The following is a 25,861-nucleotide window of genomic DNA, read 5'->3' on the forward strand; positions in this document are numbered from 1 at the left end:
ATATATGCTGATTATTCACCTATTGCTTCTTGGCTACTGAAAGTGATTAATGTCCACATCCAGGGTATTTGTATGAGAACTAGGAAAGGAGGAAAAGAAGATAGTAAAGATAGGAAAAGAAAAAAAAACACAATTTTTAAAATAAATTTGAATATAAGAAACATTAGTGATATATTATTATGAATATGTTTGTGGTATTTGAAAGTTTTTTGATGTATTTACACTCCCAGTACTTAGGAGCTTAAAATAACAACTCTGAATATGTTTAAATCTGCAGTTCCAGCAGAGCTCAGCCACATGATTCTTCCGATCGTCTCCCTTGACATCACTCCAGCCTTGTGGTGGTTCACTGCTGCTGCAGAATTCACCGTGGTCTCAACTCTTCACTCATATCCCTTGTGGTAGAACATTGGTTCTGACTGTCAGCCAGACTGCATCCCTTCTCTTCCAAGTGTCTTCCCTTCAGACTATTCAGATTTGCATGTAGCATTGGCCTGAATCTTACAGGCCAGGAGAAGAAACTGTGAGGAGGCCCTCTGAGGCCTGGCTCATAAGTGACACAACAGCACTCCTGCTGCATTCTAATAGTTAAAGCAAGTCACAATCCTCAACTCAAAAGGCAGGGAAACACACTGTATCTTTATAGGAAGAGCTATAAAGTATTTGTGCTCATTTTTAACCTAAATATAGAGTATATTTTTATTCTTGGTTCTTCAGGGACATTTTTTTAGAATTGTCATTTTCAATATAAGCAAACTGGGTTTTAGAAAAGGGCAATTTATCTTTTGGCATATGTTTATCGTCCTTCAGTGCAGAAAACTGTCTGTTTCAACAAGATGTCACATTAAACAATGTCATGTAAATTACTGAGGTTATAAAGAAAATACTCTTTGACATTTAATTGTTTTTTCTAGCTGCTATATTATGAGGAGAGGAGTGTAGCAAATAACATTGATATTTGCAATCAATTATTTAATCAATAAAATCATTAATGTCATTTAAATAAAGTTGGGCATCTTTTTAATTAAATATGGTAGTTTAATTCTGTTTTTAATGTTGGCGTATAAAAGATAACAGTCAAAACACAGTTTAAGTCTTCTTTAAAGTGAATAAGAGAAAGAGAGAGTTTTCCATAAGAATGAGAAATAGGGACCAGACTAAAATGTTTGTCCAGAAGTCTATCTGGACTGTGAAATGACCATTAAGGTTATGGTCGAAACTTAGAAGACTAAATATAAATATATTCCCATTATAGGTTGAAAGCAGGTTGATTTCACCTAAGATAATTTCCATGGTAGCGAGAGTGCAAACAAACAAACAAACAAACAAAAAACTTTCAAGAAAAACAGTTTTTGAGAAAGTCAGATTTGTGACAACAAAACTGTTAGGAAATTTGTAGCCTTGCTAGTTTATAAACTCTATACCACTTAAAATCTGTAAATAAAGAAAAAAATCAGTTTGATTTTTAGTTCTCTTTTATGAAAGCACAATACACAGGTTGTGCTTTGGCCTGGCCATACAAAATCATAAAGAAATGAACTTTTGATTCATTTCCTAACAGATGGCTCTTCCTTCAGCCAAGTAATTTTGGAAATCAAGTCAACCTGTTGGTGCAATAAGATAGTTGATTATATTTAGTATATTTCAGGCCTCTCTAGGTTTGTATGCATGGTTTTCTAACACTGGTATCTCCAGTCAAGGATCTTGATGAGGCAAGTAGCGACTGATATTTTTAACTCATCATAAAACCTATATTGAAATTTAAACCATTTTAACCTGTAAAATTATTGTGAGACAAATGCTCAAAATAAGGGCAGCTCAATGTCTCTGCAAATACACACCTATATCTGTATGAATAGGTGCAATATATATTTCATTTGAGACAGAATACTTATTAGTGCGAGATCAAAATGCAACTTTTCAGATGCACTAGAATTGTATGTCGAGCATACTCCTGGACCTTCTAGAGCTATCTCAAACATGTTGTGTGATGAGATTCAGTGATTAAGTTAATCAGCTCTGGTTTTTCCCTGGAATCCTCTTGTTTAACTTTGATGATTTTTGAATGTCACTCCCACTCCAAACCTTAATTCTTGAATTGGCCACATCAGATTTGGCAGATTTGCCTTACAAGGGCAGAGTTAAGGAGCAAAGCTTACTAGCAAAACCCATTCACATAATTATGTTCTCTCACGTCACTTACATAGCATTTTATCTCGATATTCAAAGCACTCAGTATCACACCTAGTAATTGCATTATTAAGTACACTAAAGGTCTTATGCCTGGGTTAAATGTCATAATATATAATGATGAGGGAGTCCATTGTCTCTAAAATCACATTCCATTTGTATTGTTAAAAACTATACCCTTCGAATATCCCCCCATGGTCATATTTTAGAGACTACATCAAACTTTTTTGCATTATTTTCACCCTGATCTCTTTATTATTGTCCTAATGACTTCAGTCTTGGCCTAGATCATCTATACTCCTGACCCTAGTAACCTATGTGAGTTTCCCAGAGCCATCATAATCATTTATACAGCAATTATATACTGTCAGTACATTTTGTCATGGCAGCTTGTAACTCAATAAACATGAACACTGTGAGAATAAGTTAAGGTGGACATTTTTGATTATGTAGGGTTTCTAATAACTTTTTCTGATTATGATAGTAATATGTGTTTTAAATATATGAAATATAGAAAAGTATAAAAATAAAGCAGGAAAACATGATCACACTGGATTTTTTGGTGCATTTCTTTTAAAGTCCCTCTCTGATAAAAGAAGAAAATAGCTAATACTAGTATTACTAAAATTATTGTAAAGGAATGAGAAAAGTCAAAATGAGGAGAGAGAAAAGACAACAAAGAGTACTGCTCTAGGCAATTGGGTTTAAACCTGCTTAGGACCTTCTGGGAACTTTATATAAGCAGTAGGTAACTTAGGATAGAAGCTGGCTGACCTACAAGGGACAACTCATCTAGTATACAACTAGCTCCTCTGTAGTGGAGGCTGTCTCGTGGGCATTGATATGAGTCTCCAATATCTACATACTTTGTGCTCAGTTCTGCAGGAACAGCCACACGGCTGATAGGCAGAAGGGTGGCCTCCCCAAAGAGGTCCAAGTTGTAATCCCTGGACCCTGTGAAAACATTAAGTTATATAGCAAAGGACAATTAAGGTTGCTAATTAGCTGTCTTGAGATAGTGAGATTATTCTGGATTATAATGGGTGGACCCAATTATAACGGGCGGACCTATTAATCACAGGGTCCATATCTAAGTGGAAGAAGAAGAGAGTCAGAGTAATGCCAAGTGAGAGAGACTGAATGGCCATTGCTGGGTTTGATGATGAAAGGGAACAACATGCCAAAGAATGCAGGCACTCTCAAGAATCTGGCAGAGGCAAGAAAACAATTTTCCCTTAAAGGCTTTATAAAGGAATGTAGTCCTATCAATATATTAACTTTAGACCATTGATACCATTTCAGACATCTCACCTCTAAAAGTGCAAGATAATGCATTTTTGTTGTTTTAAGCCTGATACTTATGATTAGCTATCCTCTCTATTTGGTCCCAGTAGCCCAGGAGAGACTTTTCAAATCCAAAGTAGTTCCCTGCTGCTCAAGGAACTTGTCTTCAACTCTACAAACATCTATATTTAGAATCATGGGATCAGCATGGCCTGAGAGGCAAAGCAGCTTGTGGGAGAATCCCAACCTGCTGCAGAACCCTCATTTTTATGAGTAATATTCCAAACTCCAAGACTTTGAGGTCATCACATATATGGTTAAAAATGGTATTTCTAAGAGTAACATGTTGTGTTTCAAATTGTGCTGTATGGTATCTCCAAAATCCAATGAGGTTCATCAAATAGTGTTTTTGCCCTTACCTTAAAGAGGGTATTCTGACATAGCAAAGATCACTGAACTTTAAAAAAGTGCATCAGTTTGCAGATCCCTGAATCTTTCTCACAGTTACTGCACAGATTTTTCAATTCATTTCCTTTACAAGGACATCCAAAGTCCCTGCCCTTTCCTGCGCATTAGGTTCAATAAGCACAATGTCATCAATATGGTGATGTTTGCAGAATGTCAAGACAATCATGGTCCCTTTGGACTATATTGTAATAGAGAGCAGAATTAACATGCTCTGGGATAACTTAGAGAATATGAACAGCTCCTTTTTCCATGTGAATGAAAACTATTTTGATCATCTTTCCTGATGGAAATTGACAAAATGTATTCACCACATCAACAGTCACATCCCAAGTTCCAAAGGCTATGACAGTTTGTTCCAGTGCAGACATTACATCAGCACAGTAACTATGATTGGAATTATCACTTGGTTACATTTTCAGAAGTCAAATATCATTTTCTATTAACCATTTAGTATTTGCAGTGGTCAACCTGGTGAACTGAAGACAATTTTGAGGACCATAGCCCCATAGCATGTCAATTATCTCTGCAATCTCAAACAGAATGCACTATTACTTATAATTTAACTTGGCTAATGGTGGATGAGGGAGGGGGATTGTGAATACTTTCCAGAGTTTGCATTTGACCTTATCAAGGTGGCTTTACCTTCCAGACCAGAAAACTCATGTAAACGTTTTACATATGAATCTTAATAATGTTCTCAGGACCAGGAAAATGACCATAGGGTGGTCCTCGTAGCTGTTGAACCATCAGTGAATTTGTTTTGACTCAGAAATCATGTTAGTATTTTCTTCATATATGTACTTACCAAGTAAAGTTATATAAAGACCACTCTAAATTGCTGCTCTTATTTTCTCAGACTCTGTATCTAACAGCTCTGATAGGATCTGAATGTATTTTTCCCATTGTCTACAGATACTCTAGCAAACTGCCAGGGGTCCATTTGAGGAATGGCAGCAGCATTTCAGAACTTTCTTCAAGGGTAAAGAACTTTTTCTTCATTTGATGGCATCTGGGTCTGGAAAAATAGCTCAGATGTAGAAACTGGGTGAATAATTTTCCATTTTGGTGCTGACATCAGCTTTCTGTTCACCAGATTTTTATAAATTTTAGAACTATAAAGGAATAAACTTCTTTGCTGCCAATATATCCTGTCACTTGAACATCATGGTCTATTAGCCATTGCTGCAGATATCAGCAGGTCAATGTCCCCTGGTTGCCACTCTGGCCTTACTGGTTATTATGGTAAAGCTGTCACTTTTCCTCTCACAGTTAAATCATGCCAACTTGCCTTTGCTTTTCCAGATTCTTATCTCTATTATTAAAGAGCCCAGTTTCATAGCAACAAGGCCTAACCTCAATGCTGACAAAAAAGACAGCTACCACAGAGATTCCCAATGAAACCGTGCATCCCTCAGCAGCACATACTTTAATGTTTTACTTAAAGAAGTGTCCTTGGGTCATTTCTGGTACCAGTCAGATCACAAAATAATCCCTTCTAATACATTCACATCCACGTCTCCCAATCACCAGACTCCTCTTTCAAAACTCTGTTAAAGCGGTTCTGCCATGGTCTTTTTATTTCCTCTAAGTCACTATCATGCACAACTTCAAAGTAGCGTAACTGCCAAATCATGGGAGAGAGACCCCTTGTCATATCAATAGTACTTAGCCTATATTCTGTCCCTCCCAAGTGTATCACCCTCAAGATTAACCCTCGAATGCTTCCCTTGTTCTCATTAGCCAGGTACTGCAGCTCTTCAGTTGAATAAATTATTTCTTCCTGTAGAGTGGCTGGTTTTCTCCATTCACATTATGTTGTGACTTCACTAGAGTTATTAAAGGCAGCGAATGTAGGCATGAGTGGAACTTGAGGGAAAAAAGTAGCACCTTGTGAGGCTTTCATCTTATGAAGACTTTGAATCTTTTCCAGGAAATGGGAGGCTGCTAAAATCTTATAAGAAGGAAGCAGAACCTTTTACTTGTCTGGAGAATAGTAGAGTCTGTGATCTCAAGTTTATCAGATACATCCATCAAAATATTCTTATCCTATTTCTCTGGGATCCACTCCTCCTAGGGCCTTAGTTTATCATAGAAGATCTTTCAAGTTTGTGTTTTTCAGTATCCTTTCAGTATCCTCTGCAACTCTTATAATCGAATTTTGGTCCTGATTTGTCATACAGTCTCCCCTCTGATTACAAGGGATAAACTACACACACACATACACACACACACACACACACACACACACACACTTAAATGAGACTATAAAGTCCTTCTGTTTTTCATAGCACGACATTTCTCTATTTTAAACACAGTTGATTACTTCCTCCTTCTTGATCAATCTCTTCTAATTTGATTCTAGGACACTGAGTTCCTCTGTTTATTATTATTATTATTATTTTCCTTTAGCTCTCTAATTTCGCCTTCTCTGACTTCTTTGCTGGATTCTTTTCATCCTCTGACATCTAAATATTATAATGCTTAGCGCTCATGTAATACTTCTATATCTATAGTTCTTGGTGACTGTTAGCCACATGGCTAAAGTAACTAGTGGATCATTTAAAATGAATGTGTCAGTTGTGTAATTTCTTTATCTACATTGCACCAACAGTTTCCCACCTGTCTTAATGTATTTGGGCTGCTATAACAGAATACCATAGACTTGTTGGCCTATAAACAAAAAAAAACATTTATTTCTCATAGTTCTGGAGGTTGGAAGTTCAAGATCAAAGCACCAGCAGAATAAGTGTCTGGTGAAAAGTGTGTTTTCTAGACAGCTATCTTCTTGCTGTGTCAAAAATAGCAAATAAACTATGCAAAATGAAGATACGATTGGCCATCAGATTTAGCAATATGTAGGTCGTTGAGGATTTTTTCAAGAGAAGTTTAGAAAATGGGGTTGTTGAAAAATGGGGGTAATTTCAAGATAGAATGGGAGGAGAAAAAGTGAAGAAAAAGACTGAAGAAAAATCTTTTAATCAGATACTACATGACAGAGAGCATAATTTTAAATTATAAATATTATTATTTTATTTATCTGCTTCCCCTGAAGGTTACAATTTTGTTAGTCATAGGTTATCTACAGAAGCAATTGTCAGCCGGAGATAAAACTATCAGCATTAGTCATGGTTAGCTGATTGGAGGATGTGCCTAGACATCTTTGATTAAATAACCAATAAAACTGAGAATATTGGCTACCTCTCTGAGGCACTGCAATACTACTAACAGACTGAAATTTAACTCCCCAGTGACCAGTATGTTTTCGTTCTATTAAAGCTTTATATAGCATATTGCTACCTGATATTTAATTAATTTATTTATTTTTTCTTGGAGTCTACTTTATAATATTTTTAAATAGTAAAACACCAGTCCGAATTGCCATGGCATTTGGCAGAAAGTTGTGTTTATCCCACACTGTAAAAAAATATATTTCTTAATGTGTAGTAGCACTAACTTCTGTTTTATTGTATTGTTTCTACTTTGCTTGCTGACAAAGAGATTTATCATTAGATAATGATTATTCTGTATTGCTAAGCAGGAATTGAGTATAATTTGAAGAGAATACAAACTATAGAATATTACATAATATAAGATTAACATCATTATTATTAGAAAGGGAAAAATGTGTACAATTCTGTAATACATCATCTGTATATCACATTGTGTGTTCACCACCCAGAGTCAGTTCTCCTTTCATCATCATGTATTTGACCCCTTTTACAATCTTCTATCACTCCCCCTCCTTTGAAACCTATACAATTTTACTAACCAATGCCACCCCAATAAAGTTAATAAAGATAAAAAGAAAAGGGAAATGTGACTGAGACCCTCCAGTTAACATAAGCTGTACTTACTCTGCTGTATCAGTACAAAACATATAAAGAGACAGAAGGATAGTAGATATAGATAGATAGGTAGACAATTATATAGATAGACACAGATAAATGATAACTGCAATTTCTAAAAATGTATATGTCAGACACCCTACTTTCACTTTTACCTTTGACAGCATTTTATTATTTCTATATTACTTCTATATCTCTGGTATCTCAAACAAAGATAACATCAAACCCAAAATTAATTTAATGTGTATTAAGAATTCATTATATAGGCCAATTATTATTTACATATTTATACATATATATTTGAATTCAAGTGTAAGGGGAAAAGTTATATAAACTTTCACAGAGCAGTCTAAATGACTGAAATTGGAGCTGAGGGTAAATAAATAGATAACTGACACATATGCCTCTTAGATATTAGCAATATCCATTTGTACTTTGATCACTTCGAGAAAACACATTTTTGTGTGTTGTACTAATAACAGTAGAAAATTAAAACATCTTAAGATAGCATAAGTGATTACATAAAATGAAACTGTTCTCCTTCACAAACTTTTATTCCTACTTTAATCTTTGTGGTTTTATCAAATAAAGTAACAAGTAGCACAAGAAAACAAACACTCAGAACACTCTATTTCCTGTTTTCTTATCTAGAACTTAGAAAAAGTAATCATATTTTAAGTACATATCAAGGTAAGTACCTTTATCATGGCCATGATAAAATGGTCCAGTCATGCCTGTTTTGCTCTTTTGTAAAGTGAAAGCCATTATCTTACCACTTCAATCTCATCACCTTCAGCTTGTGTGTAATTTTATATTATCTTTAATGATCTGCAAGGCATTATCTGAAGTATTGTATTCAAAAATATTTATATACAACTACAGAGATGTAGAATTTGGAAAAAAATAATATAATGAGTAATGATTTTGACTAATAAGGACACAAATACACACGTCTGTATAATCTGTTTTTTGAATGAGAGAAAAAAAAAATCACTCAGTGATTTCAGTTTATCCTGTGAAAGTGAGTAGACTATATTAACAACTTTATTACTTCCCTCAAGTAGTTAATTAAAGTAAGTTACTCACTGACTCATTATTGCAAACCAATGTTTTATTTAAATGTGAATGCAAGAATCTTTAAACTACAAAAACTGAATTTAGCCTAAGGACTTGAGATGTGCTTTGTTTTCTTCCAAGAGGCTCATAAAAGAGTGGGAAAGATAAGACATTTTAGAAAAAATTAAATCTTAATAACTTCCATTACACTAGATGGCTAAAAAAACAAAAAAAATCTCGTGTTCTTTTCATTAGTAGAAAACAAGGATTAGTTAGTGGGCCTTTAGCTGATTAAGATGCAGCAGTCTTGATTGCTCATTGGTCGTGAATGTGTGTGAGAGTGGGGAGATTGGGGGATAAATTGTAAAACTTGATAAATCAAAGCTACAGTCATGCAGACAAAAATTATATTTTTCACTGGCTTCTTTCACTTATATCAAAAGGCAGGGAAGAGATATATTAATTAAAATAATTCCTTAGGGTCTAACAAAAAATAATGACAAAGGTTGATGTTTTAATTCTCTCATGCAAAATTGGTATTCAGTGTTCCTTATTGGTATGTGGTTGGGTAGCTTTCCTACTCTCTTACAGGTGATGATTCTGGGATCAAGGCCATTGCTATCTTGTAGCCCCATTTTCTTCTGTACATTACTTGCAAAATGTCAGTTTGTCGGCAGCAAACCAATGGAAGAAGGAAAGCTCATGGAGGATTGTGATTAAGTAGGAGACTTTTTTAAAGACCAAGACTGGAAATAGTGCACTCCATTTCCATTCACATTTTATTGGCTAGAACTCAATCATATGGCTCCTGATGATTATAAAGGAGATTGGGAAACATGGCTGCATGCCCAGGAAGAAAAAGAAATAGGTTTGTGGTACAGTTACTGTCTGCCTACAAAGACATATATTGTATTGGTCTAGGTCCTCATAAAAATTTTAAAAGTAAAACTCTGATAACTAATTGCTCAGTTATTTCTCTGTTTCTTAAGGAAATAAATGTAATAAATAAAAATATCCTTTGGGCTTTGTTTGCTTACCACTGAGAAACTATACTCCTTTTTGATATATTTTGAGCCAAATTATACTTCACTAACTTATGTCTTATTAAGACCTTTGTTATCATTTTTATAAGGTGAGGGATACATAATTAGCTAAATACTTCTAAAGACCTTACTATGTGCCAGACACTGTTCTAATTGTTTTACATGACTTAGCTTATTTAACCTTCATAATAATCTTTTGATATAGTGTCTATGCTCATACCCATAGAAGTGACAATGGCCGCAGAAAAGTTAAGTGGTAGCTAATAAGTTGAAAATCTTGGATTTTGGAGCAAGGAAGTTCTGATCCAGAGTCCAAACTGTTAACAACATTACTCTAAATTCAATTTTCTTTTTCCTTTTTTCACTGTAACTTCCAAGGTTAGTAATTGTGCATGGAATGTTAAGAAATATTCCTTTCAAAGAGACCTTTGAATCTTTTAGAAACCCCATTAGCTTCAAACGCTATTACTTGTTAAATATATTGCAAGTTAAAATGCTTAAAAGTAATCTACAGATTGTTTCCTTATATATCTGTGGAACTAAATGCAAAGTTTATTTTAAGATTGCTATTTGACTTCGTTGCACAATAGTGTTTTGTTATGTCTTAGAAGATATATCATCAGCACCACTGTGCGATCCTCGGAAGTTTTATAAGTATGAACAACGTCAGCAAAAGTTGTAAGACCCTACAGAAAAGCTGGGTGGGGTCTGTAGCCTGAGGAACCCACCTTCTAGGTTAACCAGGGGCTTATTCCTACCATCTTTCCTGTTATCAGAGACAGGCATTTTAGAAGAAATAAGAAATGATTACTAATCTTATTTTCAGAAATCGCAGATGGACTGCTGTCAAGTTGCTTGTGTCATAGAAAGAAATGCATGTTTTGGAGTGTTTTGATTCAGTCCCTGGTACAATTTCTGAGATTTATCTTGACACATGTATTTTCTTGCCAAGCATATCACACACACACACAAAAACAACAACAACAACAACACACACACACACACACACACACACACACACACACACTATTTTCTTTCTTCTCAATATGCCACTGCTAAAGCTAATTTTTGGTGAAGTTATAAATTTAAGGATTGATAGTAGACCTAAAGATGACTTGTCTGAAGTTTCTGCTGAAGGGATGTTTATTTTAAATGTTAGATTTCTCAACAAATTCTTCAGTAAATCAAGCTTATTTTTTGAAAGATAGCATTCTGTATAAATCCATGAGATGATTTATCTACGCCTCTATGTTGGAGTTCCCCACTGCCTACCATTAATAATAACATTATCCATAATGATAAAAATTAATGATAATAATACAAGTACTCTTATTGAGCTTTTAATATGTATCATGCAGTTATGTTAAGAGATTTAAAAATATAGATCCTGTATAGGTTTAGAATGACTAGCGTAGATTTGATGGAAAGTAGCCATTCCCTTGTTTCTTTTTACTTTGGACATAGCCATAGACCAACATTTCCACACAAAATCTCGACAAGAGAAAAGTATGTCTGAGACAATAAGATGGACTAAATGATTCAAACATTAGGAATCTTTTAGATGAAAAATAAGTAAATCCTTTTCTTTCAGGCATTATATATGAAAATTATTCTGCTCAAGAGTAACATCAAGCATAACCTCTGCTTGGAAATAAATTAAAATTAATTTTCACTGCAGAAAATTAAAAGTTATTCTGTCATAATTTGTACTTTGATCATCGTTATCTGTTTCTGGATAGCAACCCACCTGATTTAAGTTAACAAAAACACATATATGTACACTATACATATATTACATACATATATAGGGCTAGTTGCAATAGCAAGTTTTGATCATTTTGAGTATAAATGCCTCTGCATTTTCTCCCTTATTATTTCTAATTTAATGTAAGTTAGCAAATCTGATAAATATATTTGTTAGAACTGTGTGTAAAATAAGAGTAAAGAAGGATATGAATTGGAATCTGAGAAACTCTTTCATGACTATTTTGATTTTGTATGAGCTTTATCACACAGGCTTTTGTCTACCTAACTTTTTTGTCTAACTAAATTCAATTTCTTGCAGGTGCAGGCATTTTAATATGAATGAAGCAATCGTCAGCAAGAAAAAGATTTATGCCATAATTGTGTTATAGCAAATAGTAAAGCCTAATTATACTGCCTTTTAAAACCCTTTTTCGGCACTGTAAAACATCCAAACAATTTGCATCAGCAAGTCACTTGTGGTCAAAATTTGCCACGTTGAAACAGATGTTTTGTTTTAGTTTCAATTTTTCACTTGTATTATAGTAAATGAAGGGGCCATAGACCACCCTGCATTTAAGAAGCTTAAAATCTAGACCGTGAAACCAAGCTTGTTTCAAATCCTACAGCTATCATTTGCTTGTGGTTTGTCTTTGGGCATATTTATTGGCTACTCTCTTAGGATGTTATTGTGGGGAATATTTACTACATAGAAAGTACTTAGGTTAGTATGTGGAAAATAGTCTCAAGTGAGTGGAAATTATTGTAAATATATGCAATATTTTTCGCTAATATTTGCCTTTATGGTGATCATTACATCTTTCTGTGAATTTTTACTTTTAAAGTGACAGAAGTCTTTGTCTTTATGCAGGTGTTTCGTATGTTCTATGTATTCATCATGAGGATTTTCAAAATATTTACCTCTGCCATTGAGGACATTAGAGGTAACATGGGTAAAAATAGTGAAGGGATTAAGAAATACAAATTGGTAGTTACAAAATAATCACAGGGATGCAAAGCACAACATAGAGAATATGGTCAATAATATTGCAACAACTATTTATATTTCCAAATGGGTGCTACACTAATGGGGAAAATCACTTCATAAATTATATAAATGTCAATGCTCTGCACCTGAGAAAACAATAAAATTTTGAAATAAACAAATTATTAATGCTTTTTGTTTAATTGTAGGCTCCACAAATTGGTGATTCTCATATACCATCAATATTGTAGAAACATTCTTTTCTTTACAAAAACATGAAGAGGGGATAACAAGAGATGTTTTTAGTGATGATTACGTAAGTGTATACCTGCAGATGCCCTTACGTAGTACATGTATATAATCCTGTAATTGCTAGTGTTTGAGTTGCCATAAATTATTAGACTTGAAGAGTCAGTCAAGGGACAGAAAAAGAGTATTTTTAATTTTCATAACAATCTATTTGGATACACCTCATCATCTTGCATATTTACTTGTTAAATCAAAAGAAGGAAGAAAATGTAAATGTTGCTTACAACTTTGAAAAGAAGCATATTTTACTGAAAAATGAGCAAAAAGTATTTTATTCAACTCAGTTCATTGTCATTATAGGCCTAAATAAACTTACACAAGTAATAGAACTAATAGTTCAGAGTGAAAATCTGAAAATGTCTCCTAGTGTGTGTGATGAATTCAAATCATTTAATTTTAAACATGAGAGACGATATTTATATGAGTTAGTGGGAAGGAAACTGCTGCAAGACTTACTCTAAACAATACTGTCCTCATACATTTTCAGTATTTAGTCATAATGAGACCATTTCTATGGAAATGAGACTTTCACTTAGTAGTTTTTTGCAATTGATTCATTCATAATAGTTCGAGATCAATGATAAATTTTAATGCAACTTCCCAGAAACTTCCTTTGTCATAAGAATCAAATGCAGCAAAGAAATATTTTAGAGATATAATTTGCCATGTTCACAAATGAAATCTATATTTTCAAACCACATTAGTAAATTTAAACATGAAATTTTATATAAATATTATAAGCATTAATAATGGAGCACACCTTTTGAAATGCAACATGTTTCTATCAAAATCATATATATACTGTGTTTTCCCCAAAAATAACACCTCGCCGGACAATCAGCTCTAATATGTCTTTTGGAGCAAAAATCAATATAAGACCCGGGTCTTATATAATAGTAAAATAAGATCAGGTCTTACATTATATTACATTATATAAGACACAATCTTATATTATAGTAAAATAAGACGGGGTATTATATTATATTACATTACATTACATTGTATTATATTATATTATATTACATTACATTATATTATATTATATTATATTACATTACATTACATTATGTTATATTATAAAGATCTGTCCTTGTATTATAGTAAAATAAGACCAGGTCTTATATTAGTTTTTGCTCCAAAAGACGCATTAGAGCTGATTGTCTGACCAGGTCTTATTTTCGGGGAAACACGGTAGTGTACTCCATATGGTCAAGGTGTCAAAATCAGTGCAATAACAGCATATGAATGAATTTCATCAATCTCACACTATAATTAGAGAGAAGCAGATTGTTTTAAATTGATACTTTATTTGTTTCTGTCAGTATCAGTACAACAAATGCTTAATAAAATGGGTTTTCATCAGGTAGAATTGGATTTCAATTTGGATCCATAACCTCTTTACAAGAAAATATTCTGAATGTCATTTTACCTTAATAACCTTTGTTTCATATGTAAAATGTGGTTGATAACATTTCCCTTATGTGTTTATCTATATGAATATGTGCCTGAGAATTAAATGATATAATGAGTCAAAAGCACATGTCAGAATGCTTAGAATGCAGTAAGTGCTAGATAAATCATTACTGTTAACATTTACCTACAGTATACTAAAATGGTGTGTGTATTCAAATTTCAACCCAAAAAAACTACTATAAAAATAAGAAAAGTGTCAGTCAATTCAAATTGTTCTTTTTTGTTTGTTCTAGAATTATTTTTTATTAAGGAAACATGTATATAAATTGTCTAATTTTTCTACTAATAAAAAATAAATAATTTTGGAAAACATGGCATAATTAATTATTCGGTAAAATCCTGGGAGGGATCTATTAACGTGCAACATCTCGACATCTCAACATTCTCAACATCTCCTTACCCATCTTTTCTACTCTTTACATGCCCATCAGACAAAAGAATACTAATTCCAATGAGTGTACCAGGTCATCTCTCTCTGACAGTATTTTGAAGTTAAAAAATAAAATAAAAATATCCAGTGTACATTAATACTCCATATCAATTTGGTAAAACTGAGTAATGTATTCATTAAAATTATATTCCTCAGTTTACACTGAATTATCTATATCTTCTACTGAGGACTAGAATGTATATAAAGCTTCCTAGATTAAATCAGGGTTTTTCAAACTCAGCACTATTGACATTTTAGGCCAGATAATTATTTGTTATGAGAAGGTTGTCTTGGGCTTTATAAAATATATACGTAGCTACATCCCTGTCTTGTACCCGGTCAATTCCCCATCCCTCTACCCCATCCCAATTTGTGGCAATCAAAAATTCTCCATATATTTACAAATGCCCGTTGGGGCCAAAACCACTCTTGGATGAGAACCACTAGTTGGAATCAAGTTCCATAAAGCCAATACATAGATTGCAATTGGTTGACAAGCCCCACTTCATAGATAGGTTCCTGTTCACCCTTTGCATCCTTTTTCCTTGCAATTTATTTGTTAAAGAAACTAGTGGTTTATCTCAGAGCATGTTTGTGGATGGCCTCTCTGTGGTATAATTGAACATGTCTCTTTGCCCAATCTGTTTTCTATAAATGGATAGTAAGACCTAGAAAGGCTTGATAAGATTCTGGATCAATTTATTTTTATCAAGAGTACTTCAGAGTTGTTACAGTGTACTTCTACCATGAGGCATATAAGTCAGATTGTTTCTATATTTTTGATATTAAATCATTGCCTACAGCCAGCATTTTACTCAGAGTGCCAAACTGAAATATTTTAATGTTATCATTCCTTTTTTAAAATATGAGTTTGATTTATAATACCATACGAATAAATTATCTCTCATCAATAATTTGTTTACGTAAAGGTACAGTAAATATAGAAAAATACAAGTGAAAATCCAGATGTTTATTCTTTATTTAATGATTTTTAAAATATTAAGTAGGCTCACTGGCATTCTCCAAAATTGACCAATTATATTTTTCCTATTTTAAATTATCTTTGGAACTCAAAAATTTTAACTTATTTGATATATTTTAATCCATCATAGGTATTATACTTAATGATGTCCATGTTTTCTGTTTCTGACCAGGAGAAGCTTTTTCAAATGGGATCCTAAGTCCATTTGTAATATTTATAGCTTACATGATTGTACTCTGGCTAGATGTTTACACTACATGTAAAATAGGTCTTCGCAGTATATGTGAACTTATACAATATTATCTGAAGACAGACTTTGTCTAATGAAAGATATATGTTATATACCTTGAGACAACCACTACATGTGGTAAGAGAATGAGGTCATATTATATATTTCCCCTGCTACCTCCAAACAATGCTCAGTATGTTCTATCTACCTGATGATGTAGTTGCTATTAAAGCAGTCTTTTCCGTACAGTTATCCTCTTTGAGTTTTTATAGCCACTCTGTCTCCTTGTCCTTCCTCATGTTTGGAAACAGTCCATTTCACTAAATTCTTCTATTATTAACTACTCTGACTATATTATTATTATCAGAATACCAAATGATTCAAGCATTATGAGCATTTGTTTGGGGAGGAAGGTGAACAGGTAAACTCAGTGATAGAGAAACTTAAGCAGAAAACTTAGAAGCTAAACAGTTAAGACAAAACATATTTCTAAAAGGAACAGAAAAGGTGAAATAGAAAGAGGGGGAGAGAGAAGAGTAAAAGAAGATAAATATTAACTACAAAAGAAAATTAACAGGTTCAAATAGATGGAAGAAAAACAATGAAAGGAGGAAATAAACATTGGTAAGGAACATTGTAAAATAAAAGCATGAAAATTATGCAAACATTTTTTTAAATAGTTAATATATTCTCAATACAGAGCAAATACCAAAATTGCTATTAGCTATCATACAGAGCTAGATATTTTTCTATGCAATAGAAGTAAAGGAGGGCTAACCTAATGATACAGGGTAGTAAGTTAACAGAATAACAACAACAAAAAAAATCTAAAACAAACAAATATCACTAAACTCATGTTTCAGCAATTAAGGCCAGGGCAAATATAAGCTGCAAAATTACTTAGTGAAAGAAATTCATCTGGAAAGGCTACATATTGTATGATTCTAATCATATGACATTTTTAAAAAGGCAAAGATATAAGCATAGTAAACAGATCAGTGGTAGCAAGGAACTTAGGGATAAAGTTGAATAGATTGACCTACAGAGGATTTTGAAGAACAGTGAACTATTCTGAATGATAATACAATTGTGTCTAGACACTCTGCATTTGTCAAAACACATAGAACTGTACAGCATAAAGAATGAAACCTAATATATGCAATTTAAAAAAAATCATTTAAGATGTCAGAGGATAGCAGAATGGAATGTAGACTATGACAAACTAATCTAATTGTATTACACATGTAATAACCTCACTGAATAAAGAGAAAAACTGCAGACCTAAGTAATTTTAGAAGTGAGTGGAGACTGTAAGACTAAAGGCAAAAGGAACTGTTCCTATGTACTGCATGCTTGTTGGTAAAGTTCTTAACCATGGATTTATGGGTTAATAATTTGAACCCAATATGTAATATATCCTGGCATTAAACAATTAAGTAAATAGATGACAGATGCTGGGAGACAAGTTGTTCATTATATGTGTGGTGATTACAGAGAAGAAAAGGGGGAAGTCTAGCATAATCCATGTAGTACTAAATTAGATTTGGAAACACCAGTATAAACTTAATATAGGTTAAGATGGATACATGTGCAAATATTTCAGATGTGTATATATGCAGAGGTTAGTATGCACACATATCTATCTCAATGCTCTATTGGTTGAGAGTTCCTAGAAGCAAGGGCACTGAAGTAAGCAACAAGCACAACCATCACCCAAATCTTGGTTTCTAATACTATTTTCCAACGAAAGGAACCAGGTCTCCTTGGAGAAAACGGAAATGGCTGATTCTGGGGCTGGGCCAGGGAATAAACAAATGAGCCTGGAGTATCTTATAGTATCAGAAAACAAGGAAGTACTAAAAAGCAAAACAAAATAAAAGGAAAACAAATCTATGAAGGCATGTCAAAGGAATAAGGTGTCAACTACAAGTACTTTAGATAGTCAAGAGGGAATAGTTTGAGCAACCAAAATAATAATAATAATAATAATAATAATAATAATGCAGTGGATTATAATCAAAATGATAAAATAAATACGCATGAATCCATACTGATATAAATAATCAAAACAAATAAATAAATAAAACTCAGTCTACACACAAGTGCATACTGTCTCCAACTATAATCTAGTACCACATGAATCAAGCAGGATTACAAATAAAATGTAGATAGTGGCCTTTCAAAAAGGTGGAAGATGACTCCCCATTTTTTTAATTAAAGTTTATTGGGGTGACAATGGTTAGTAAAGTTACATATGTTTCAAGTTTATGCTTTTGTAATACATCATCTATGTATCACATTGTGTGTTCACCACCAAGAGTTTGTTCTTCCATCAGCATATATTTGATCCCATTTACCACCCTCCTGCCCCCTTACCCTGTGGTAACCACTACACTATTGTCTGTGTCCATGAGTTTTTGTTTCTTTCTTTCTTTGTCTTCTTTCTTTGTTGCTTTCAGTTTTATATCCCACATTATCAGTGAAGTCATACGGTTTTTGACTTTTTCTGTCTACTTATATTGTTTAGCATAATAACCTCAAGATCCATCCATGTTGTTGCAAATGGCACTATTTCATCTTTTCTTATGTGTGGACAATGGATAGTGACCTCCTTCCAATTGGTACAATACAGAAAGGACAAGGATAAAATAACTTTATGATAAAGAAACTTGACAAACATTACTTCAGCGTCATCAGTGACACTATATGATGATATGGTATGATATATGATATATGAATTGATATGATATGATATGATGTGATGTGATATGATATGATATGAATGGCATGATATGATAGGAATGGCACTTTAGTTATATGATTTTTTTTTCCTAAAAAATCGTAACAACAGGCTAATCATGAGAAGATCATGATCCAGTGAGGGTCATTGTACAAAATATCTGAGCAGTACTCTTCAAAACAGTTGAGGTCATGATAAACAAGGAAAATCTGAGAAACTGTCACAGTCTAAAGAAAACAAAGGACTCATTATGACTAAACGTAATGTGATATCCTAGAAGGGACCCTAGAACAGAAAAGAGACATTAGTTAAAAACAAAGGAAATCTAAATAAATTATGGACTTTAGTTAATAATAGTATGTGAATATTGGTTCATTAATGTAAAAAATATACTTACTAAAGTAAGATGTTAATAATAGGCACTATTACGTATGACGGCATGGAAACTTACTGTACTATGACTCTATGACTATTCTATAATATCAAAGTACTTTAAAAACATGCTGTATACTAAACACTGTATAAATTGTATCTACATTCCTACTTGCTGGATATATCTTTTCCCATATTTCTATATGAGGAAACTGAAGTTCAGGTTAAAATTCAATGACATGCTTAAGATCACAGAGTCAGTATGTATCCCACCAGGATCCAAAATAAATTACCTACAAATACAAAGTCTAATCTCTTTTCAGTGATGTACTATAATTAATAAGCTTGTACCTATAGAGACATCCTTTATTTAGAGGGAGTTTTTGTTTGCCTTTCAAGCAGCAATGAACATTTGACATTATGGGTAAGACACATAATCATATTGTGAGATCATGTAATAAGGGCAATGACAGCACTAGGACATTATATATGAACTGGAAAGATAAATATGTCAGAATTGCCTTTTTCTTTTCATTTTACGGGATTATCACACTTCATGGAGAAAAAATAGGACTTCTACATTTATTAGGCTTAAATATTCCCCTGAAACATAAAGCGAATAGTTCATGTTATTCACAATATTATTAGAGTTGAAAATGTTGCAATTTGCTTAGGCTTATAGACTAGAGTATCTGATCTATTTACCTTTATAATGTGGATGAAACTATTTCTGACACATTTAAAATGTTATTTTTTAAAAATTTAAGGGCTTACAAAAGTTAGAAATTTTCTACTATCAGATCATTCTGTACATGCTTACATTTACATGAGAAAATATAATTAAGGCAATAACTGTGGATCATTATGACTTTTATGTACCTAACAGCATTATTAAATTTAAATGCATGCCTTTTACTTTGACTTTTTAAAGAAAGCAATCCATTGATTAATGATGGTTGAAATTTCTTTCCTCCTTGTGTCACTCTAATTTCTCAAAGTTATAGCAGGTCAGGAAACATCTGAGTGGTTTGTTCAGGACCCAATTACTTTTATGAATACATTAAGAAGGAAAAAAGTTCAGTATACTACCATAATTGAGTGGAGAATTGAAGTGAGGCTTTCAAATGCTTCCTTCCCAAATTGTTCTCATAAAGGCAAAGTAAACACTATAATTATTTGTATTTATGATGATAATTTTCCTCTGAACTTTGAGATATAGTATATGTTTCAAACTAGTATCTCCTAAGCAATTTAATGACATATGGCTATGTGCATTAACCTATACTTGATGCGAATATATTTGAGTTTGACCCTCAAATAAGCTCAAAATTATACAAAGATTTTATATAAATTTGTCACCCTTTGCTACTCCACTTGAAAGTGAATACTAGTTAATCTTAGTTTTATAGCCAATAAAATAGGTAATAATACAAAAACCTATGGAGGAAAATTTTAAATTTAAGGATTTTAAAAATACTGTTTTGTATATCGCTATCAATTGATTTACTAAAGGGATTCTAATGTTGGAAATTTCTAATGATATTCATAAGCGTACGGAACATAACACACATTTATAAAATATTCAGGTAAAACAGCCAAGAAAGTCATGTCCCTTCCTGAGGCTAATTCATTAGCACTTCACCTATGACAGTCACCAGCATTAACTTTCAAATGAACTTTCGTAACTGCTAAAAATAGTAGGAGCAATTTATTCCTGGAATGGTTTTGCATGTTGAGTATTCATTTTAATATCCAAAGTAATGCACTAAAGATACAAACAGATACAAACTAGTATACCCAGATCTTTATGTGTCCAGATATATTCAGAGATACTTCCTCAAGATTCTGAATAGAAGAATCGTTATTAAAAACAGAGGTATTCTTATATGAATGATAATCTTCATAAGCAATGCTGCTAATAAATTACCCAAGTGAAATTGCCATTAAATTTTGAACAGCCAATATCCATTATTTGTGCTATCATTTAAGCCATTCATTAATTGTGACCTCCATGGCAACATGATGATGTTCACAATGGCATGCAACATTAATTATGTATGAGGTTTGCTCAACACTTTCCCCTGAAAGTGTTGTATTTTCTAACTATACTAATAGCTTTCAATCTAGTGAATAATTCATAAGACTAAATATCTAAGAAAAACCTATATGAATAAATTCAATATTTTATGGGAGTGAAGAACTGTCATTATTTTGTCTTTCATTTACGCAATGTAACAGTGCTTGCCAAACTGTCCTTTGTTGTGTAATACATTTAAAACAGTGAGCTCTGCAGTGGGAGGTATTGCTATCTCTTTTTTAACAACTAGAACAAAATCATAAGAGAGGTGGTTGGAGAAAAAAGCAAAAAATAAATAAATAAATAAAAGAGTTGAACAAGCAACATATAAGGGAAGCTCGATTAATAAGGAAATATATGTGGAGCCTTAGTAAAACAAAATCTTGGGTACAACCTGTAGGAGAATATTAAGTAATGTTGTCTTCTAATCTAGACTAACTCAGTGGATATAATTTAAAGGCTTGACTTTTAGGTCCAAGCTGTTTTAAATGTCCCTTTCCCTTCTCTACCTTGCCTGTGGAGAAGTGAAGAACCCTAGTGAGCTCAAATGAGCAGTTTTTTCTTCTTGCTCAAGTGAGTGCAAGGGGAGCGCGCATATAGCAAGCTGGGATTCACTTCCCTCGAGTTATAAACATAGGCACTTAGCATTTATTAAGTTCTCACTCTGTATGAAGTTCTTCAGAGCTAATATAATCCTTTGCTTCATGCTACAGTAAGGACTTCACGATTTAAGACCACCAAGCTTTCATTTTGTTAGATGGTGAGAGATACTAATCCTAATCATGAAAACCAAATAATGGAAAGGGAATGAAATTGTTTTGTCATTAACAAAAACTTAAAAAATTATAGCATCTTACTCTAACAGATTTTTATCTAATCCTGTTATTACTGGTTTTATGGTTTTAATATCTTCATTTTATTAATAATTTAATATTATGCACTTGTTATTCTATTATTCTTTGTGACTTCTGAAGGTAATAATTGACATATTAGAGTACTAGGAAATTAATTAGCAATAATTCAATCTTATTGGTAATTCTTTGTTGGAACTTTATCTTAATCAGTTAAAGAGACTGAGTATAGGAGCAAAACAAAGAAAGTTAAATAGTAACCTATAATTTATTAGCACTAGAATTACTGACTTAAAATCCTTTCTAAAAACCTATGAGTGAAGTATAAGGTTTAAAGTCACAAATGCAAATTTGTGTTGTTAATTCTAATTCATGCACTAATTATAGGTAGCTATTTATGAGTATGTTTCCAGCATCTACTCAGCTTTAGTAGAAAATTTTGTATCCTGTCACACAAAGGTCACGCAATTTTTACTGATTGTAAGGTACACAAATTCCAGGGAGCAGTAGTTAGCTTCAAAAGAAAACTGTCTATGCCACAGTAATCAACTTTAATGGGAAAACATTTTTGAAAGAGCATCTACAGTAAACATCTACATGTTAATCATTATGATAGTCAATTAAAAAATGATATAACACTATTACTCTTTACAACTTCTGTATTACTCAAGTGCAGACATATGTAGTAAGTTATTTATTTTCCATTGTTTTCGTTATAGATTTATTTTAGGAACTGTTATCACTGATTTTCCATTTATCTTTTCAAATTTTCTCATGCCTAAAATGATGAATATAGAAATTGTTGGAACATGGTGGCAGTTGACAGATGCCTCATTTTGAATCTTCCCGAACCTGCGCATAACAAAATAGCACACTTATGAACAATATTTACAACAAGCTTGATTACAATGTATCTCTTCAAAAGATAAAGTACAAAGACATGGGACCAAATCATTAAGAGCCATAAGACCTGCCGAGTGTCAACAAGAGCAGGAAGAAGTAGAGGAAATTAACAGAAAAAAATAAAGGAACTGAGAACAGGAAAACCCCAAAAGATCCAATAGACACTCATTGGAATGTGAGCCAAGGTGAGCTGAACATAATTACAGGCCTTATCCTTGGAAGCAGAAGGGAACCTCTGCTACCGCAATGTGAGTAATGAAGGAAAACATGTTTAGATTCCATTAGTAAGATGTTCTGTGTTCCTATGTCCTCTTGATATGCTATGCTTTATTGTTTATTCTCAACAATGCTTCAGCAAACATCCTTCTGGCTAAATTTTTGTCCATGTCCATCATTTTCCCCTTTAGACTATGCTCTTGGATGCTGCATTCCTGAGTCAGAGTTATTCAAAACTTTTGATATATTGTCTTTCAATAAGTTTAAACCAATTTGCGCTAATCCAGCAGTGTATCAAAATGCTTTGCTTCCTAGAACAATTTAAAGAATACTCAATACATATTTATTGATAAAGTATATACTGGGGTTGCCAAAAAAAGGTATATAAGCGAACACGTTGGTCAACGCTGCCCAGGCAGTAGTTTGCCATAATCAGAAGCATCTAGATGCAGATGTTAACCACTTTGAGCACCTCTTGTAATTGCAGAAGTGAAATGTGACTTGTATTTATCTTTTGTTATCAGTATATATTGAGTATTACAATTTTAATACAGTTTTCCTTTCTTAAAATGTGTATACATTTTTTGGCATCCTCTGTATGTATAAATATGTGTATGTATATATATATATAATTATATATAAATTATAAGGTAGATAGATAGATAGGTAGGTAGGTAGGTAAGTAGATAGATAGATAGATAGATAGATAGATAGATAGATAGATAGATAGATAGATAGATAGATAGATGATAGATAGATAAACCAGGATCTTTGTGAATCGTTTCAGTTATAAAATCATACAACACTACCAATCCTAGAAATAATGCAAACACAAGTATCCACTTTTCTTTTTAATCACTAAAAATTAGTGAGTACAAATTTTGCAAATATTTGCAGAAAACTTTTTTGCTTTTAATATTTTCTATAGTGAAGCTTTCATTTCTGAGGTTACAATATCAATGAAATTGCTATTTTTTAAATAAACCTATTTATCTGGGGATCAACATTTTTGGTATTAAAATTGATTTCCTTTTTTTCATAATCCAAATCAGTCCCATAATCCATTAGTGCCCAAGATTGTGCAAATATGAACATGATAACAGTAGAAGATTTTGAGACAAGGGTTTTAAGGATATCAGAATTGATAGAATCAGAGTTGAAAAAAATTTTGAGTAGAGTTGGTAATGTTTTACAAGATACCCTCAAATAAAACAAAACATGTTAAATTGCTTTTATGAAACTTTTTCATGGTTTTAGTACAAACATGAATGTGTATTTCTCTCTAGTGCCTTTAAAAGGTTAAGCTAGAGAAGTAATATATTTCAGACAAGTAATGTAGCATGCTGCATTTTGTAGATTTACTTATTGTTGACAAATGAATAGCATAGAATGCTATATATAATAAAAATTATTGATTATCTATAAAACCTAAAATGTCAAGTATTTTTATGGATTATTCCTCTTTCTTTATCAGTATTAAAAATAATACCTATCAATGTAATTTATAGGATAGGATTATTTCATTTCCAATTTAAATAATACATTCTACTGACATAATATATATCAAACTAATTTATAAATTACTGGGTTTTAGTACTGGCTATGTGACAGTGTTAAAATGTTATTTCTAGATGCCTTATCTGAAAAATTATCTAATCAATTGCTGTGCTCCATCAGTGAACAAGGAGTTATTGCTAGAAATTTGACCTGAACACATTTCCTTTTGAAATATGATTGGTTGATACTTTCAAAGTGAATTATATCTTGATAGCTTATGACTTAGTATTAAAACTGGGAGATCATAGAAGTAAAATTGGAATATTATTAAATTTAAGATTCCTGGTCCACTGCCTCATACTTCTGACTGATTTAATGGGACTAAAATAAGGATAAGAATTCAAGTTAATAGAAATTGAAATAATAACTGCTGGTTATCCAGGTTTGGTAATCACACACCTAAAGGACTACATGTAGTACATGAGTATCAAGTGCGTCTCTGTATTAAAAAAAGAAAAAAAAAGAAAAAAAGAAAAGAAAATCTGTTGTTGATCCCTTTCCCCGAAGTGAATTATTCCTTAGGGTTCTTGGTATGAGTATATGGATCTGAGAGAAAATAACACATTTTGAGTTTGGAAACAAGTGAAAGAACCACCCACACTTTCTGGGTAAAAATGTGTTGCAATGTGAGGATTCAACAAGATAGCCTGATGAAAACTTTCAAAAACAAAAGCATTAAAACGATAATGGTACTCTTAACATATGCAATTCAAAATAAAAATATTAGCCATTATAAGTGTAAGAGTATTTAAGGTTCCCATGTTGACTTCATTTTCGTCCCTTGAAATATCAAATATAAAATTATTAAAAATATATTACAATGACTTTTCATTGGAAGCCTTGACCTATGATTTCTTCAAATACTTTTTTTTACTCTTTCCTATTTCCTTCATTGACACCAATTACACATGTATTACAGCTCTTGAAATTGTCCTGAAACTTACTGATTCTCTGCATATTTTATATTTTTTGAGTCATTTTTCTCTCTTAGTTTCATTTTTCATAGTTTCTATTTACTATGTCTTCAAATTTGCTAATCTTTTTCTCTGCAATACCTAATCTATCATCAATCCCCTCTGGTGACATTTTCATCTCACCACTGTAGTTT

The sequence above is a fragment of the Rhinolophus sinicus genome, linkage group LG01 (assembly GCF_036562045.2).
Source record: "Rhinolophus sinicus isolate RSC01 linkage group LG01, ASM3656204v1, whole genome shotgun sequence".
Taxonomy (NCBI): Eukaryota; Metazoa; Chordata; class Mammalia; order Chiroptera; family Rhinolophidae; genus Rhinolophus; species Rhinolophus sinicus.